The following is a 5,286-nucleotide window of genomic DNA, read 5'->3' on the forward strand; positions in this document are numbered from 1 at the left end:
AAATAATAAGTAAACCAAAAAGTTTATTCCAAACCTTCAAACAAACATAAAAAACATGTGTTCGGTGCAAAATGTATTCAACAAAGTGTGATTGATTTTGACATTGCTCTCTTAAGAAACAGGCTATAATGTCAAACTGAAATGAATTCTTAACCCATTCGAATTTTTTTTTTCAAATTTTAATTTGTTCAAAAAAAAAGTTACACAAATTTTTCAAGCAACAAATTTTCTTAATAAACGGGAAATTTTTAAGAGATAAACCGCCGAGGAGAGCTAGTAAGTACATTTAAAGTTGGGTAATAAGTAAATACGTTCGACTTTTCTTAAATATTTAATGTAAGGAAACCAAGATGAAACGGAGCAAAACGTTTGAACGGTGCGCTGAATGCAATAAAAGTCAGGACACGAAAACAGTGCGATGTTTTAAACCACCTAGTTTCGAATTAAGACGGCAGCGATGGGAAGAAAGCTGTGGTGTTGTACCACTTCAAGGAAAGTGATGTCTAGATCAAACACTTTCCAACGAGCTCGTTGATACCCATGCGCAGTCCCAATGCCATACGAAATAACTGATACAAGTGAGGATTTAGTACGCGATCAGGATACATTCTTTGTTGATGTCCAAACTCAAACAGGCGACTCTTTAGAATGCGCGTTGAGAACAGAAGTATTTCCTCTTACCGAAATAATTAAAACCATGCAAGCAAGTATGGAAGAGCTTAATTTAAAGCTGCTCGAAGCAAAGTCTTTAATGTAAAACTATTTCGCATAAAAAAAAATTTAATTTCAAAATTGTTAGAGTTAAGCTCACATATAAAATTGGAAACAAATGTAAAATCCTACTTTTATAAGTGTCGAATAATGTTTAGGATAAAAAATTAAATATAAAAATAAACGCGCAAAAGCATAAAACTTGGGCAATTAAAAACAAGAAAATTGCTAAAACTTTTATTGACGAAATATATATATTCCAGGTAATGTAAGTAAAACAAAACTATAATCGAAATAAAAGCCTAGGGCATCAGTGCTGATAAGATACATGCATTACTAAGGGTTAATTCGTTTGTTTATACCTTTTGACATTATAGTACCTTAAAAGAGAGATGGACTGAATTGTCAATCACACCTTGTTTAATACACCTTGGTCTGGTGCACACCCGGTAGAAGTGAAACCATGATAAAAACATAGTGAGGTAAAACCGTTCTCTCAATTCGTCGGCCATGATTTTTTTTTTGAAGTTAGCCAACATTTTCAAATCATATAAAATTGATAGTAAAAGAAATGAATTGTTCGAAGTTGTTGCTGTTTGAGATTGAAAATGAGAATGTGTGTGTGAGTTTGTGTGTAAAATTTTAAGTTTAAATTTTTGTTATTTATTTCCCAGTAGAACTTGGGAGCATCGTACGAGATGCTCGGTGAGTACTCCCTGGGGAGTATACGAATACTCCCCATTGCTCCCTATGCTTCTGTGTATAAGCATGTAATTTCGTATACTCCCTTTAACATTGTATGTCCAAGGAAGGGGAGTAATCCCATTTACCTCCTAATCGAGCAATCGGGGAGCACACACAGAAATATGATCCCACAAACCTCCTAAAGGAGCAATACGGGAGTACTCCCATAAAAACCTCCCCTATACCTCCCATAAAAACCTCCCCTATACCTCCCAAAAAGACAACAAGGGAGTGCACATAGAAAAACATCCTATATTCCTCCCAAACGAGCAATAAGTGAGTACTCCCATGGGAGGCATCCCGAAAGCTTCTTGTACGAGTAATAAAAGAGCTTTTCATTGCCCCACACAATAGCTAGACGATTTTGCTATTTACGCAATCCATTTATTTAATTTTTTAAACACATGTTTGTTTACAATATTAAAAGATCTTAACTGATACCTATAAGTACGAGATCAGACAAAACATAAATAATACTTATTACTTGTACATTATTGATTAATTTTGGAGTTGCTGTTGCGAACAAATGCATTAAAAGTAAAACAGAATAATAATAAAACGGTAAGATAACTACATGATGTCCTGGGTTTCAGGGATGCTTGGGTATTCAGGAGTTCACGCAAGTAGGGAGTGTATGAAACTTTCTTGTTTTAATGTGTAGGTGACTTTGCCCATCCGATATCTTTGTCACCCAGTAAAAGATCTGGACCGGCTTGATATGAACGTTCAAACCACGGAGTCATGCGTAGGTGCTGACACTCCTAATAATTTGCCAAATCTGAGAAGTATTTAGCGGTATCTAATACAATATTTATTAAAATTAAACAAAAGTTGCAATACATACCGACGCACCTTCATTTAAATGTGTCCTATCGACATTAAATTATTGCATCCTCCTTATATTGTTTCTATATGAAATATTTTCTGTAGTTTTCCTTATGATAATTTTTCCAATAACAAAAAAATTCTTTTGAACGAGGTGCCTATAGCTCCCCCATAAATCAAAAGGAATACTCCTGGATTGCTCTCTTAGGAGACATCGCTTTTTGCTCGTAAGCGAGTAATAACGGAGTACAAAACCGACAAATCTCAGTTTTAGCTCCAAAATCATTCCTCAGCGAGTATTCTTTTATTGCCCACTTGGGAGATCTCCTGTTTGGCTCCTAAACGAGTAATAAAGGAGTACAATCCTGTTTGGCTCCTAAACGAGTAATAAAGGAGTACAAAGTCGACAAAAATCGTTTATTGCTCCAAAATCATGCCTCTGGGAGTATTCGTTTGTTGCTCGCTTAGGAGATCTCCTATTTGACTCCTAAGCGAGGTATAAAGGAGGTCAAAACCGACAAATCTCTCTTATTGCTCCGAAATCAGGCCAAAGGGAGTACTCTTGTATTCCTCACGTTGGGAGATCTCCCTTCAAGTTCTAGTGGGTTATTACAGTCGTTTGACCTATATACATTCACGTATATACATTTGAATTATGTATTGCAAAATATAAATAAAAGTAAAGTTAAATTTAATGCTTAAAATACGTTAACCTGTTACATTTTTCCTTCTAAGCTATATAATAGTATGTATATTTAACTAAGATAGCATATTCTCGATGCTGTTGGAATGGACGGGATTCCAAGCAGTACCGTAAATATATCACGTACGATGTGCGGTCTAAGAGTGTAATTTCCAGAGCCGCCACAACTGAGCGGTTGGAAAGGACTAGTTTCCAAACCGCTTATAAACTTCTCTACCGGCAGGCGATCTGAATGGACGAAATCCATTTGAGCCATTTGATCGGACGGAAAGGACTAGTTTCCATGCCGACCTTCTTATTTCATACATTATGGGTGATCTGAATGGACTAAATCCAGAGTCATCCAGCCAGTACGGATGGATAGGAATTGCTTGCGAACGTCAAGACTTTGAAAAATTCCTCTCAGCGGTTCTACCTGGTTGTTGCTTTTTTTTAATTATAAATTAACAAATTTTTTCTTTACATAAAGTATTATTGCATACTGAATGCCAAATTTCTATTTTTATGGCCCTATTTTGTATGGCGACTGATAGCCGATGGCCAACCATATAAAAAAATTCGCATTACGTCCATTACCATCGGCTACTGAGTCTAGTAGCGCAATTTTCTGTTTCCCGCTTATAACGATTTTATTATTTGTTTACAGAATTTTTTTTAACGCATTGGAGCAAAGTTTCCAATTACTTCGAAATGTGCATATACATATCAAAATGTACATGTCAAAAAAGTAAATTCGGATGTTATGTGTGTTTTTCTGTATACAAACTGACACCCCTATTCTGCAACTCTTTCGTATTCGGATTTTGCTACGAATCGTAGAAATAGTATGCTGCAATCCGAATCGTATTTTCGAACTTTTGAAATTCGTAACAATGGCATGCCTACGAACGAGTAAGCTTTTTTGCGTAATTTTGTACGAAAACAATTCTGTGTCGGAGGCGAAATAAAAGATGTAAATCGATGTGTGTTTGCAAGAAATATTGGTGGTGTTTATTTAAACAGATAAATTTGCCTTTCGCATATACGAATATTTTTATCCACTGCTTTATATAAACGCGCAAAAAAGAATATTTGTTGCCCCTTATCGAGAAACTTGGGTCCGGTTTAATTAATGTGCAACGATTTTCGGTTGTTATGTCCAAACGCATAACCCGAATCCACAAACCTTAACATACACGTGTAATCAAAGGATTCACATTTTATTTAAGATAAATGTTTCAAATTTCCTACCACTAGCTTATTAATAAACTCGGTTTGCACTATGCACTTTTTTGCAAATTTCGACGTGGGTTTTGCGCAAAAATACTGTGGATGGCGTAGCCGGAGTGATGTGCACAAGAAGTGTTGTATACCTTTGACATGCTGGATCCCTTCTTCTCCAGCAACACAGAAAGGAGAATTCTACTTAGTAAGGGTGTTCATGCTTAGCCTGAAGTAATAGTGTGCAAAGTTAATGTAGAATACGCAAGGTGTTTCCTTTGTGGAATGCAATAATTTTACAAGGTTTTATTATATCAATTCCATTATTAATTCAAGGTAAATTTAAAACTACTTAGCGAGTACGAGGGTGCCATTGGCGTGAAAAACGTTTCAAAAATAAACGAGGTGGTCTCTTCAGCGGTTCGAAAGCAAAATGCCATGCTACTCCTGCAATCCCGCCTTAGGCCCCCGCCGTATATAATAAGCAAAAACCATTAGGTTACAATAGATTAAGTTACAATGAGTATGTTCAAATTTCGAAAGTTACATTGGGTTTACATTTCAAATTTTTCATATACATGGTTTAAGAACCATTGCATTAATAATACAAGTAATTAATGATCGGTGAGATCTGCGCTCATGTCTCCGACATGGCGGCCGGCCTGGTACGCTGGAATACGTAGCAGCTGTTGTAGACTTTGGAGCGTAAGCATAGCCCGCTTGAACAACTCCCGTATGCGTTGCTGGGTAGAGGTCCGACTCTGCACTCTGCCCTTCGGCTTTCGAATCGCCCGTCGACTAGCCACGGTTTTCTTCCGGTTCACTTCTCGCCGACTACGACCTGGCGACGAGGATGATGCTCGATGCAACACCGTGTGGTGGGCTTTTCCGCAGCGATGGCAGCTGGCAGGTGAGTGACAGGCGCCCGTAACATGGGATGTCGCCAAACAGTTTACGGAGTACTTATGTACGCGTGCAGACTCATATCTTTCAGCTGGAGTCATAGCCTTGAAAGCATGACAGTACCGCAAGGAGTGGACGCGGCAGCAAAGACGACACTTGTTGAGCTCCATCGTTTCCTTGGATGACCTGCAGAGAAAAAA

This window comes from Rhagoletis zephyria, unplaced genomic scaffold (assembly GCF_001687245.7).
Source record: "Rhagoletis zephyria isolate East Lansing unplaced genomic scaffold, Rhagoletis_zephyria_1.1 Rzeph_scaffold_01183, whole genome shotgun sequence".
Taxonomy (NCBI): Eukaryota; Metazoa; Arthropoda; class Insecta; order Diptera; family Tephritidae; genus Rhagoletis; species Rhagoletis zephyria.